Source organism: Mytilus edulis, chromosome 9, assembly GCF_963676685.1.
Source record: "Mytilus edulis chromosome 9, xbMytEdul2.2, whole genome shotgun sequence".
Classification (NCBI taxonomy): Eukaryota; Metazoa; Mollusca; class Bivalvia; order Mytilida; family Mytilidae; genus Mytilus; species Mytilus edulis.
In genome coordinates this window covers 4,292,278-4,307,785 of record NC_092352.1, presented here as the reverse complement: position 1 = coordinate 4,307,785, position 15,508 = coordinate 4,292,278, and positions in this window count along the sequence as shown.

Genomic DNA, 15,508 nt, shown 5'->3' with positions numbered 1-15,508 from the left:
TAGAGTATACATATCAACAGTTAAGATGACATGTGAATGGTGACTAGAAATTAACACAACGGTTGATCGTTCAAGTGGAATGTTAGTGTTTTGACCATTTTCCACATGAGGTAAAAACGAAACGAATTTCAATGACTTTTTCAAGCCGAGAGTAAATGAATCGTTAAATTTAAAACATATTAAAACAAGAAATAAAAGGTTAATGACAATTTCATGAGGTTTCAATGTACGCAGACGACTTCATCAAAGACCGTACAGAACTTATTTCGTTCAATGAGTGATTTCATAATTTTAAGTGACTGACCTGTGTAAATATGTGTGCAGACATTTGATTTTATTTGTACGTGATGTTTATTTGTACTTGTGAGTTTCATCATTATAAAGGGCAAACAATAAAGATTGAATAAAACATCATTAATTGTCATTTTGTAACAGGCACACTGACCATTGTATTTAGTTTACACAAATCTCATTACGTAGTTCATGCATTACATAATAATGACGACACACTCGACCTCGTATGAGTCGAACCGCGGATAAGTCGAACACTTTGGACCGGTCCCTCCGACTTCGTTACAACGAGGTTCGATATCGGATTAATAAAGACATCGATAAATACTGTCATTTTGTCAAGGAGTTTACATTTAAAAGTTAGTAATATATCTGTCTATATATTACAACCGTTACTTACTTTTTCAATATATCTGGTATCGCCCAACATGGAGTACATTAATCATTATTGATGATAATGAAAAAAGTCTATTGATTTTTTTCTGATACTGACATCAGTGTATATAAAGTGCGAATCAAGCTAGTTCATTTTTACTGTTATATGCGGGTATGTCTATTGTAGAATAAAGGATCATGGGAAAACTGTATTTGTTAATGTTTTGAAAATATCAAGTTAAGTGATTTGAAGATAAGTTTTAACATATTTTCATTGTGATATGTCTTTATAATATACAAACATAGCATTAAAGTTCAAATAAGTGTTATAAAAGCATCATAATATAGCATATCGATTATTGAAAGCGATCCATTTTAGCTATAGATGCGATGAATTATCACTGTTAGTGCAGTCATTATTAATGTAGAATTTTCAAAGATGCGAGGAATTTTTATTGTAGAATTATGTGATAAATGCACTTGCAACAAACGAAAAAACTTAGTTGATGACTTTAGGATTTATGATACATGTATTTTCAAATTGAAATACAAACTCCTCATTCATTCTTCATCAAATATATAGCTTTTCAAACTTGTAAGAAAAGCGATTCTCAAAATGAAAAATTCTAGATCCGCGAATGGATACTACCGCAGAGGTAAAACCATACACATTTGGGTTATTGTACACGAAATGATTGCTACAATTCATTTTTGTTGATTTTAGACCCTTTGGAACTCTATGTGGGCTGTTTCAGCAACTAGACAAAAAATCCCCAAACTAGATACACGGTTAGATTCAGCATGTCAACGAATCCCAAATATCTATATTAAAGGACTTTTGTCTTTAGATTTGGACCCCTCAAAATTGAAAAAGGGACCAAAAATATAAAAAAATGCATGCATCGGATACATTTGTTATTGAAGGCATGACTGTAACAATAGGATTGATATACACAAATATATTATTCTGGGGGTCTCATTGGGGGGGGGGGGGGTTCTGATCCCGGATCCCGCTTACTGTTTTGGCAGATTCCCGTATTCCGCTTATTGTTTTGTCAGATTCCTGTGTCCCGCTAGACTTCATTTCTCGTTTTTCACGACACAATCATTTGACTTTCACCTGTCACGCTTGCAAAAAATCGGCAATCCGGCGTCACGCTTATACCCAAATGCGACTCACTATTTTACTCTATTCTGAATCATATTAAGCCCATTATACATATATTAAAAAAGTAGTGTGGATTTTTTTATACCTTTTTATCCCGTCTCGTTTCGTTTTTGAGCCATATATAGATGTCGTATGTGACAATGAGACAACTCTCCATCCGAGTCACAATTTATAAAAGTAGACCATTATACGTAAACATACGGTCTTCAACATGGAGTCTTGGCTCACACCGAACAGCAAGTTATAAATGGCTCCAGTGTAAAACCTTTTAAACGGGAAAACAAAGATTCAATATATATCAAGATGTACGTAATTAGTGGTGAAGTGTCATGGAAATGGATAAAAAAAAATAAGGATAAAGATCCCTATACGCTTTATAAGAAACTAAATGGAATACATTTGAAATAAATGTTATTTCTATTGAATTTATTAGAGTGTTTTAAAATCAAACTTTCCTCCCTAAGTTAAATTTTATCAAATCTTTCTCTTACTTTATCTATTGTTTGAGCAAGTCGGCTAAATTAATGCCGTACAGCTAATTTCATAATGCATGCAAAGCAAAACTTTGGTTGGCTTGCTTGCTTTGTTTGTTTAATTGTTTATACAAACTTTGTAAATAAGATTGACATTTTTAAACAATATGATTAGGCATATGATAGTTTAACCTGTATTTTTAATATTTGAATTAAATTGGGTGTTATCATAACGATTATCCAATAAAAGAAAAACAAGCAAGTCAACTAAAGTCTTGCTCTACATGCTTAAAGAAATGAGCTGTAATAGATAAAAAAATAAATAAAAAATTATACAGTGAAAATGCACCGCATATACAGTACTAATGATTCGCTCAAAAGTAAAAATGAAAGAATAGTATCATTATTCGACAGTAAACATGACAAGCATTACGAAATCATCATAGTGGAATTTAGTTACATATGAAGAAACTGAATGACAAAACATATTCTACGTTATACAACTTTATTAATTGTGTTAAAATGAATATTTTGTACTGCAACAACATCCTACCTGTTAGTTATAAAGCACCTGCATGATCTGTTCGTGAAATGTCATAAATATTCACCTATTTTGGTATATATTTCAAAGCTGGATGGCTTTAGGCGCGATAAAACCCCGCTCGCATCTCTTACTTTGTTTTATTAGTATTATGTATTTCTGAACATATACATTTTAACTAATTTTCTTCATTTTCTTCGAAAGTAAAAAAAAGTTCGTCTGTTTATTTATCATTCTACATTAGACATTTATGGCATATACAGTAAAAATGATATTTTAGGATCCGCACTTTACATACACTGGACATTATTTGCTTTAAATGTATAAATACGTAAACAAAAAAGGTAATTGATAGGATTTTTCATGGTTATGTATTCAGAAGAAATCTTATTTGCGTCCACTTATTTTTTTTTTTTTGGGGGGGGGGAGGAGGTGCGGGTGGTAGAGGGCAACACAGTGGTACTTTACCATTGCCTTTGTATGGGAATATAAATCGTTGTACTATATTAATTTGTTTCTGTCTTTGATAAGGTATTTGTATGAAGTTTGATTCAATTTAGTACAAAAGTCGTCTTTGATATACATTTTCATAATGGTTGTAGGTAGAAAATATCATGAACTGTCGCTATAAGCGTCAAACGTAGTTTTTACATGAGTGAGTTAGTTCAATTATTATCTTAAATCAATAAAATATATGTATACTAGTCAACTAAAGTAATGATACACAAGTTTAAACTCCAATTTATTATAAAATATAATGAATAGGAAAAACTGTTTAACTAGCCAATGAAAAAACATATATGATAAAAAGATTCTGACCAAATTAAAAATTCGGTAAATACCGTATTATTACACATAGGGGTCATATTTCTTGGCGGAAAATGATAAAAGACAGGATTGAATTTCAAAATCCTTTTATTATTTATTTTTTTATTGAGAATACGATTTTGAAATAACAAAAATTGCAAATAGACAAATTTGCTTATTACATGTATTAGCCTTATATCGATGTTTTTGATAAGAAAATAACACTCTGTAAATACTAGACCAAGGGTAATTATTTACCTTGCAGTGTATTCAATTCCAATAGAAAATAACACTCTGTAAATACTTGACCAAGGGTAATTATTTACCTTGCAGTGTATTCAATTCCAATAGAAAATAACACTCTGTAAATACTAGACCAAGGGTAATTATTTACCTTGCAGTGTATTCAATTCCAATATATATTCAAAATGCATTGCCCTGTATCTTTCTTTTGTTGACTAGTATATATAATCAATATTAATTTTTAAAAAGAATGTGTGGAAGTAATTAGGAAATGTGATGACTTTAAAATAGTTAGATTAAATTGTTTGCTTATTTCCGTATCAACTTTACTATTTGTTACCGGCTTCGAATTCGTTTCTCTAAATCGATCTATGAATTTGGAACAGCGGTATACTTCAGTTGCCTTTATTTGCCAATTCTACATGATTGTCTCGAATTATAGATGATGATGTTGTTATTTGTCCTAATTAAAGGCAACAGTAGTATACCGCTGTTCAAACCTCGTAAATCTATGGACAAAAAACAAAATTCGGGTAACAAACTAAAACTGAGGAAAACGCATTAAATATAAGAGGAGAACAACGACACAACATTAAAATGTAACATACACAGAAACAGACTATGCATAAGACAAAATCCGATGAGAATAACAAATATAACATCAAAACCAAATACATGAATTTGGGATAAAAAAAGTACCTTGACACGTCTTAAAGTAATGTGAATTCACACTCAAATATAAGAGAAAACAAACGACACAACGGAAACACAACGTTAAAATGTTACACATACACAGAAACGAACTATAATATAACAATGGCCATTTTCCTGACTTGGTACAGGACATTTTAAAGATAAAAATGGTGGGTTGAACCTGGTTTTGTGGCATGCCAAACCTCGCACTTTAATGGCAATGTTAAATATAACATTGAAATGACAACATAATATTACAGGACTACAATACAAATAAATAGGAGAACGTATTAGACAAAGAAACACATGATTAATAGATAACAAAAGGCATCAGGTTTAAAATTCAATACTCCAAAAACGCACCTCGTCCACACAAGACGCACCAGTGACGCCCAGATATAAAAGATCGAAAGTGAAAAAAGTACAAAATTGTACAGCACTGAAGATCAAAAGTTGAAAAAGGTTGTGTCAAATACGGCTTTGTTTTTATGCTTGGGATAAGAACATCCTTATTATTTAAAACAATTTATGCTATGCAAACAGTAAATTTTATCAAATGAATATAAAAGATAACGTGTTTTATACTGCAACTTGTTGTGTCTTTTTTCTGCTAATTATCGTAAGAGAGCTTTATTTGGGCAATGTCAATTGTTTCATGGTGCATTTTTTCCACAACAAGGGGTTCATAACGAGATGAAAATAAGTTTGAAATTGGTGTAACAATTTAAATAGCTATCAATGTTTTAATTCCAGTTGCAGTATAAAAACAATACAAGGTCAATGTCATAGAAATATATAAAAAAAAATGTATTCGGCAAAAAACTTGGGAAGGGCTTGGTTATTACTCGCCAGGAACATGAAAACTATTTTCAATTATCAAATTTCCATTTTCAATTTTCCTTGGTTTTTTTTTGGTTTTTTTTTTTTGTTTGTTTACTTTTTTATATACAAAAAAAAGAATGAGTTTATTCAATAATATTTAAGAAAGTAAGAAAAAAACAGTTTTCTTTTCATTTTACCTCATTTCACGGTAAAGTAACTATAAACATGTGTGAACTAATCCATGTATACTTAACCTATACAATTTGTTTTTTTACATTTACGTGTAGGTTAAACTTTCTTGGATAAAAATTACGACAGATGGCATTTTTTCTTGTTTTTTGTAAAATATTGTTCATGTGTCAAATAGTTGTCGACGGTAAAGAATGGTGTTATATTGGAAAGAAATCTTAGCAGTTTTGGTTTCCTATCAGCTTTATAATGTTGAAGGTATAATTTGGTAAAGGAAGATATTTTAATTTGGTTATAACGTTACCTTTTGAACATCATTTTAGTATGTGCAAAGTTGTCAAAACTTTACTCGTGCTTGTCTTTTTGAATAAGTTTGACTTGTCCATTAAACAAATTTAGTTTGGATGTTTCCGCTTGGTTCGTATACAGTCGAATTTCGTTGTTTCGAAACTCGGATGAGTCGAAGTAATGTCGTGGTCTCGGTAAAATTCACGTTTGATCAATGTAAAATCAATGTATATTGACCCGAATGTCAGATTCAGACTAAATGAAAAGATTTTTTAAATCGGATGTACTTCGTATGTAACTTTATCATATTCAAAAGAGATTAAAGCAGAGTAACACAATTGTTGATCGTTCAAGCAGAATATATATATATATATATTACATGTACAGACACTTACTTTTTCAATATATCTGGTCTCGCCCCTCGTGGAGTACATACATGATTATCGATGAAAACGAAAAAGGTATATTGATGTTTTTCTGAAACTGAAATTATTTGTTTGACAAACCAGTCATAGTTGATGATTACAAAACAATACCATACGGCTTTTAGCATGTATGTTTAGAAATGACAGGTCTTGTGAAATTCTTTGTTGTTGTGATTTGTATACAATAAATTATATAATATATCTTATAGATTGTATTTATTTTGTAAGCCCAAATATATTTGGAGGTATTTACACTTCAAACCTAATCTGGATACAAACCACTAAACCTTTAAACCAATGCACACAAGCACACTTCCTATCACTTAATCTTGTCTGTTTTGAAACTACCTTAACTGTTTCTTGTTTTACGTTTTTAGTTTAACATATTGAATAAGTCATTTGAGAAAACAAAACAAAATTTACTATTTGCACAGTTCAATTTATCATTCGAGCAAGTTTGAAAACACATTTTCTTTGAACTAATGCTCAACCTACTATCTTATTTGTTGCAGTAGTGGAAATGCCTGTTTTTCATCCCGGTATACTTTATTAATTTGTACTCGTCTTCAATACTTTAAACATTTGACTTTGAAGATCCATAATTACGTAAAAAACATAATTGATTTTGATTCAATTTAGTACAAAAGTCGGCAGTTATGGTTGAACAATGAGAACACATTGGAGTATCAACTTTGTGTCAAAATATTAATTTAAGCCTCAACAAATATGTGATACGGATACACTGATTTAGATACTGTCAAATGAGGTAAAAGCTAATCAAATATAACAGGCTTATAGTTCGTTAAGACAGATGCGCGATTCGTTCACAAATACACAGCAGTTGAAAAGCCAAATCGAATGCGTAATTGATGGGCATGAATAACCAGACATTCCTAATATGTGTATTTTCCCCATTGGCAATTATATCGCATCACTTTATTTTCATATTATTTATTCATGAGATTCTATCATATGTAGACTACTAATGTCGCCAACATTTTATTACGGATTATATTTATAGGCTACTGTAAAGGCAAAGACAACAGATATAGAAGACCACATATTGTACTGGTCGTTTCTGATGATCAAGGTTAGTGAAATAACAATGTATGTATCAAGGTTGCAATGTCACATATCTGGTAGAGCTTCGCATTTATTTATTTTTTTAATATCAGAATGATTAGGTTACTCATATCTTGCTCTTTTTTGTGTTTAGTTTTATTGATCTTGTTCGTTTTAGTAGACTTAAATAGATAAGAGAAAAATTTACGTAATTTTACGACGATTTGATTAATAATCAATCAGTTTTCAAATATTTTGGCCTCGAGCATCATTAAAGAGACATTATGTGTCAAAATGTACATTTCGTAAGGTAAACCCTTTATTGTGATATTTCAGTTTATTTAAATTCTTAAAATAAGATTTGTTTGGCTATTACAATGAAAGTACCTTTTTGAACGGTAACTGTAAAGAAGCAAATATACTGTGTTCTTTATAACGTGTTATATTATTCTTTTATTTGTCTTCATTAGTATTACTTTTACTGTTAAGTCTGTTTTTGAGATATCCTTTTGACGTAACTCTGTGCTTATGTAACCCATCATAATTTGAACGACAAAACTATTTTATGATGTGACTCTGTACCTATGTATCGAATGTAGGAAAAAAAGTCACAGGAAAAAAAAGTCACGGAAAAAAAGTCACGTAAAAAAGGTCACAGGAAAAAGAGTCACAATATATATTTTGTATGAAGTAGTCACATAGTTTTCCTTTTATTTGAGTCAAAATAAGAAAAATTCACAATTATTAAATATATATGTATTATATTTGACCACATGTTATTTTGATTTTTTAAGATGAGAATCCTTAGATTGATTGTTAAACAATCAACTCATTGCCATCAGTAATATTTGGTATTTACAACAATTATTGATAGGGACTGTTGATATCTTTAAGTGGCTTCTTGTGGCACATTTCCCTTTTTAAAGACTTTTCACTACCTGTATTGGTAGGAAGCCATGCCAATGAAAAACAATTTATGCTCATTATTAAATAAAAGGAAACAATAAGCTTTCCCTGTTTATTAAAAGGTCAGTTTTGAATAAAAAGAACATATTCTTTTACACTATTATTAGTTGATATGTAGTACTCGGAGGTGCGATGGGGACGCTGAAGTGCGATGGTCACGCTGAAGTGCGATGGTCCATGCCGAAGTACAATGGTCCTTTCGCTGAAGTGCGATGGTTTTGTGTATGACGTTTTCAAAATACAACATGGATTCGCAGGCAGGAGAATAGGATTTTGTAGATGAAGGTTGCATGCTTACAAAGAAAAGTAAGGAAATAAGAAAGAAACAAACAATTCAAGTCCCGAACAGTTTTAAGCATTACATGTTGAGGTTAAAAAAATATGTTAAAATATTTTAGGCAGTTAAGCGGCTGAAAGATGAACTTGGTCACCAAATGGGCTAACCATTATTCTGAATTATGCCGCAGACTTTTTGTACGATAAATACAGTATACTAATCTAAATATTAATCTTAATGTATCTTACGGTAAGCGTCACATGATTTTATGTGGGCAATTTAATTTTTTTTTTTAAATATGATAGTATTAGCAATGTTTCAATGATTTTACTATATCAAGTTCATATAATGCTGTTTTGTTCCCGAGACTTTTTTGTTTTGTTTTGAAAGAACATCGTCGTTCTTTGTTTTGTTTTTTTTATTGTTTCAGTCTAAAACATGTCAGACAGAAATTAACCTGACTAAACCCTACGTGTACTTCCCAATTTATCATCCTCATCTTTGTTTTTCGTTAAATAATTGACAAGCTTCGCTATTAGTAAAGCATGAATTTACTTGTCGGTATCTTTACTTCGTGGATACTGTTCCGACATTCAAGGAACAACATGTATATATAAATTGAAGAAGAATGTGAGCAATTACTAAGTTTTATCATAATATTTAAGTAAATGAGATGGACACTTCTTAGTACTATTATAAAGACCTACACGTTGAATCTTTTTTTTTCGCCTTTGAACACCTTATTCCATACTCTTACGTGCTAAAAGAATAATTGGAGACTTGCAAAATTAGATTAAAACAAAAATTAAAGTCTTTGGTTTGATCTAAACAGAAGTTATAACATCTTCAAAATAAGAGGCTAGCAGCCAAATATTAATGGTGTTATTTTATTACAACAGCCCATGTGCCTTTTGCTTTTAAGTCTTAAGTTGGCCATCGCACTACAGCGTATCCACCATCGCACTTTGGAACAGCGTAAATACCAACAAGTTAACGTCACAATGTTACCATCGGACTTCAGCGTGTTAACCATCGCACTTCAGCGTGACCATCGCGGTTCGGAGTACCATCGCGGTTCCGAGTCCTACATAGTCATATATAGTATGTCAGATATAATGAAATAAAATTTACCACTTAAGATAATAAATCTGATACAAGTATATAATGACATTTTTCTATACGTTCAAAAAGTTTAGTTAGCTATTGCATACATGCAAATAGTGAATTTTTCATGTGCATTCCAACATACTTCTGATAAATAATTATACTAAAACATATATTGTGACTTTTTTTCCTGTGACCTTTTTTCTTGTGACTTTTTTTCCTGTGACTTTTTTTCCTAGGGATTTTGTGACTTTTTCCAGTGACTTTTTTTCCTGTGACTTTTTTTACCGTTTACCTATGTATCTTGTCATACTTTGAATGACAAAATTATGTTATTTATTAATATTATTTTTACTGTTATGTCTGTTTTTTGTGATATACATTTGACGTGACTCTGTACTTATGTATCCCGTCATACTTTGAACCACACTATTGTTTTATTTATTATTATTACTTTTACTGTTAAGTCTGTTTTTGTTATATCTGTTTAACGTGACTGTTTTTATGTATCCAGTCATACTTTGAACGACAAAATTATTTCATGTCTACCTGTGCGAATTTCAAACGCGCAATTTTACACCAGTACTTAAAACCCTCCATCCTTTATGGGTGCATTTTACATAGATAAATAAAATCGTATAATATTAGCAAAATGAGGATGTTAAATTTGATGTATGCCTTTTTGTGCTTCTTCATTACATTTGTTGTTTTTATAGTGATTAAGATGATAACACAATGTTGACTGCTGTACCCCTTTTTTTGACAATTTTACTTATTGTGTCTGTTTGTTTTGTTCACGCATCGGTGACAATATAATGGAATTTGATGCGACTGTCATACAAGTGAGAGGTTTAGCTAGCTATAAAACCAGGTTCAATCCACCATTTTCTACATAAGAAAATGCCTGTACCTAGTCAGGAATATGACAGGTGTTATCCATTCGATTGATGTGTTTGAACTTTTGATTTTGCAATTTGATTGGGGACTTTCCTTTTGAATTTTCCTTGGAGCTCAGTATTTTTGTGATTTTACTTCTTTTTTTTTTTTTTTTGGATCGTTTGTATCGTGTGATGTTCCTTTACATAATGAGATCAGTCATGATAAAGTTTGTTAAAAAAAATCTTTCAGGTTGGAATGATGTCGGCTGGCGCAATCCAGAGGTTTTAACTCCAAATATGGACAAACTTGCAAAACGAGGAGTTAGACTAGAAAATCATTATGTACATCCACAATGTACACCGTAAGTATACACCAATTTAAAGTTATGTAACTAATTATCTTTGGACAAAATTGATGGGAAACTCAATACTTTTACATTTAACTATTTATTTGATATGATTTTAAACTGATGTTTACTTTCTTTTTTTCTCATGCCATTTAAACGAACAATGTCGGAAAAATGCCATATTTCAATTGGTTTATACGAAAGAGACAAATTACTCTATTCCATTGCCTTATGTTTTCTCGGGGTAATATTCTGCTCTGCCACCCTCTCATCATGTGCTATTTAAATATTGCTATTTTTGAATGGTTGATTGTGACATAAAACTTGTCTGGTCTTCTGTAAATCTTTATGATTTTAATGCTGTTATTAGCAAATCAACATTATATGTTTACTTTTAATTAATATTTCAATAATTTATTGAAACAGATCTCGTGGTGCAATTCTAACAGGAAAGTACTCCCACAGACTTGGATTTCAGGTATTTTCGGAAGCTCGTTTTGACAATTTACTTCTTTTAAAGGACCTACATTTCGATAACATATGCATATGTAACTCCTTCAAAAAACTTAGAGCCACATTCTTCCTTGTGTATTAACGTTTTAAGGTCACAAATAGTGTGTTTAAGATTACATCTTTATTCAGCTACAACAAGATTACTCAAACAGATTAGTTTGCAGCAGATGTCGTATCGTTAAGTTTAGGGTAATTAAAAAGTAAAATTACAAAAATACTGAACTCCGAAGAAAATTCAAATTGGGAAATCAAATGTCAAAATCAAAAGCTCTAACACATGAAACGAATGGATAACAACTGTCACTATGAAGATTCAAAATTATCATTTAAACAAACAGTTGCTTGTCTTTTTATGTTGACCACTGACGATGCTTTTATTTTAATTTGCCTTTTACTGTCTCAGAAACAATACAAATCGTATGCATGCATCAACTAACCCAAATAAAGATTTAATCAAAGCCTGGACATTGTGTTTCACTGCCGATTTTTAAATACTATCACAAGTTCCGGTTAAAATTTGACTAAGAACCCATCCAATAATATCGCAATAGACTAATATTTTTATCTTTTATTTATTTTGTAGTAGTCAGGATTTTACAATACCCCTATAATCTCTGCGTTGAAGACTGATTGGTGGCTTTCGGATGATATATGTTCTTTTTTCGAGTCAATTCTCAGTTTTATTACTGAAAAAAGTAAAACAATACTAACACTCACACTTTTTATCACTACTAACACAAAGTCATTGCAATAGACTAATATTAATTATCTTAGGTAATATAAATACAAAGCTGATTTTACTGTAATTTTATAATAATATTATAGCATTCATTTATGCAAGGACATAGACATTCTTTTTTTTTTTTAATTTTTTCAGTTTGATTTAAGTGTATTCTAATATTTTTGCAAATAAATTTTTAAATATATACTATCAGTTGCCTCTTACAATTCAAAAGGATATTACAACATGCAGTAATTCAAGAAGGTTGATATGGAATCGAAAGTGCATCATTATACAATAGTCATTTTTGCTTTGAAATATTTACTGTTTAATTCTACAGTAATGGAATAAGGGTTCTGAAACTACAGTGATGCCAATTGAAATTTTCAGTGGATATTTAATTACGATATTGCTATGGTGATGTAAGGGTTTGTGAAATGTTTTGTACAGTCAAGGTAAGGGTTTGTGAAATATAGTCAGCAGTCGGATATAATTATTCTGTAGTGTTGTAAGGCTGGCTGGTAAATGTGCAGCGGTCAGCACGGATATGACATTTTTAATTGTTTTTATCCTTGTCGGTTCTTTAATATTACCGCAAATTCCTGTTAAACGTTTACTAATTACACACCGCCTGATATCGGCAGGTTGAATCGCCCAACACTAATGTTAATGTTACCTTCTTTATACATACTTTAGTTTTACTGTTAATGTACAGTAACATTATTTTATTCAATTATGCACATACCTAGACAATGTACTGGTGGATGAATGAATGATTTTTGTTCTCATAAACCAAATACATAGTCACAGAGCCTGTAATTCAGGGGTTGTCGTTTGTTTATGTGTTACATATTTGTTTTTCGTTCATTTTTTGTACATAAATAAGGCCGTTAGTTTTCTCGTTTGAATTGTTTTACATTGTCATTTCGGCCCATTTATAACTGACTATACGGTATGGCCTTTGCTAATTGTTGAAGGCCGTACGGTGACATATAGTTGTTAATTTCTGTGTCATTTTGGTCTCTTGTGGAGAGTTTTCTCATTGGCAATCATACCACATTTCTTTTTTTACAATAGTAACAAATTAGATAAATGGTTACTGTCTCATAGACTTTTATACCTTATGATCTTATGTTAATTCAGTTGTTCGGTTCTGTCTCATAGTTGTTAAAACACTATGGCCATATCATTATTTTGTTTGGCAACTGTCTCATAGACTTTTATACCTTATGACCATATCATTCAGTTGTTCAGTTTCTGTCTCATAGACGATTATACACTTTGGTCATAGAATGTAGTTTTTGGTAACTGTCTCATGGACGTTAACACCTTTTGATTTTATCATTATGTTGAATGGTAACTGTCTGATAGACGTTAACACCGTATGATTTTATCATTATGCTGTGTGGTAACTGTCTCATAGACGTTGAACACCGTATGATCATATCATCATGTTATGTGATTACTGTCCCATAGACCTTTACACCATATGATAAAATCCTTATGTATTGTGTTTACTGTCTCATAGAATTTTACACCGTATGATCATATCAGTATGCTGTGTGGTAACTGTCTCATAGACGTTTACACCGTACGATCCTATCAGTATGCTGTGTGGTTACTGTCTCATAGACGTTAATACCGTATTGTAATATCATCATGTTATGTGGTTACTGTCTCATAGCCGTTAACACCTTATGATCAGATCATTCTGTTGTTTACTTTAGTTTGGTGCAATCGGCGTAAACGAGGCTAAATACCTGCCAGAATCTGTTACACTGCTTCCAGAAAAGTTAAAGCAAATGGGATATTCTACACATATGACAGGGAAGTATGTTTTAACTTTGTTATAAAATAAACTCAATTCCTTATGTAGACATCGAGACTGTCAAACCTCAAAGAGATCATTTACTATTGTAGTTTTGCTTCAGTACTTTCTGAATTTTCAAATTAACTGTATTATAATTAATTTTTAGTTCATAAAAATCATTAATTTTGCACGTTAACTTAAAAGTATAATTGACATTTAAAAGAGTTTAGCAATCTAAATGTATGTAAATACCTTTATTTAGCTGATAAAATTCGTTATCCATAACATAATGTTCAAATTTAATTATTTGTATTATTTGTCTTCATTTTCCGCCGATGATTCAATGATACAAACTGTTTGTGATTGTAAAACATGTATGTAATTATTCACTGATGCTATTATTTTTGTATATGTTATAAATTGACTCGTTGTTTAAGTGCTGATTTATTTGCGTATACCAAATATATCATTTCATCCATTGTCAAAGTGGTATGTTGATACCAAAGATATCAATTCATCCATAGTCAAAGTGGTGTGTTGATACCAAATATATCATTTCATCCATTGTCAAAGCGGTATGTTGATACCAAATATATCATTTCATCCATTGTCAAAGCGGTATGTTGATACCAAATATATCATTTCATTCATAGTCAAAGACCAAATATATCATTTCATCCATTGTCAAAGTGGTATGTTGATACCATATATATCATTTCATCCATTGTCAAAGCGATATGTTGATACCATATATATCATTTCATCCATTGTCAAAGTGGTATGTTGATACCATATATATCATTTCATCCATTGTCAAAGTGGTATGTTGATACCAAATATATCATTTCCTCCATTGTCAAATTGGTATGTTGATACCAAATATATCATTTCATCCATTGTCAAAGTGGTATGTTGATACCATATATATCATTTCATCCATTGTCAAAGTGGTATGTTGATACCAAATATATCATTTCCTCCATTGTCAAATTGGTATGTTGATACCAAATATATCATTTCATCCATTGTCAAAGTGGTATGTTGATACCAAATATATCATTTCCTCTATTGTCAAAGCGGTATTTTGGTAAAGAAGTAAATTATTCATTGTGGGTATCGTATGTTGAAAGAAAACGCAATAAAGCAATAAATCATAATGAACTAAAAATGTTTTATAGGTGGCATCTTGGTGATTGTAAGAAGAGTGTTCTTCCAACATCTAGAGGGTTTGATTCGTTTACTGGTCTTTTAAGAGGAGCTGAAGATTACTTCAAAAGAAAACTGTGTAAGTGAACCTACACTTTTAACAAGTATATTTAATAGTATAACTACAGATGCTCTACTATTTCTGTATTGACATGAATTATCATTAATATGTCCATAATCATAAATTCGCTGTTTACAAAACTTTGATATTTTGGAATACTAAGGCTTTTCTACCTCAGGAGTAGTTTACCTTACCTGTATTTGGCAAACTTTTATAAATATTTGGTCCTCAATGCTCTTCAACTTCGT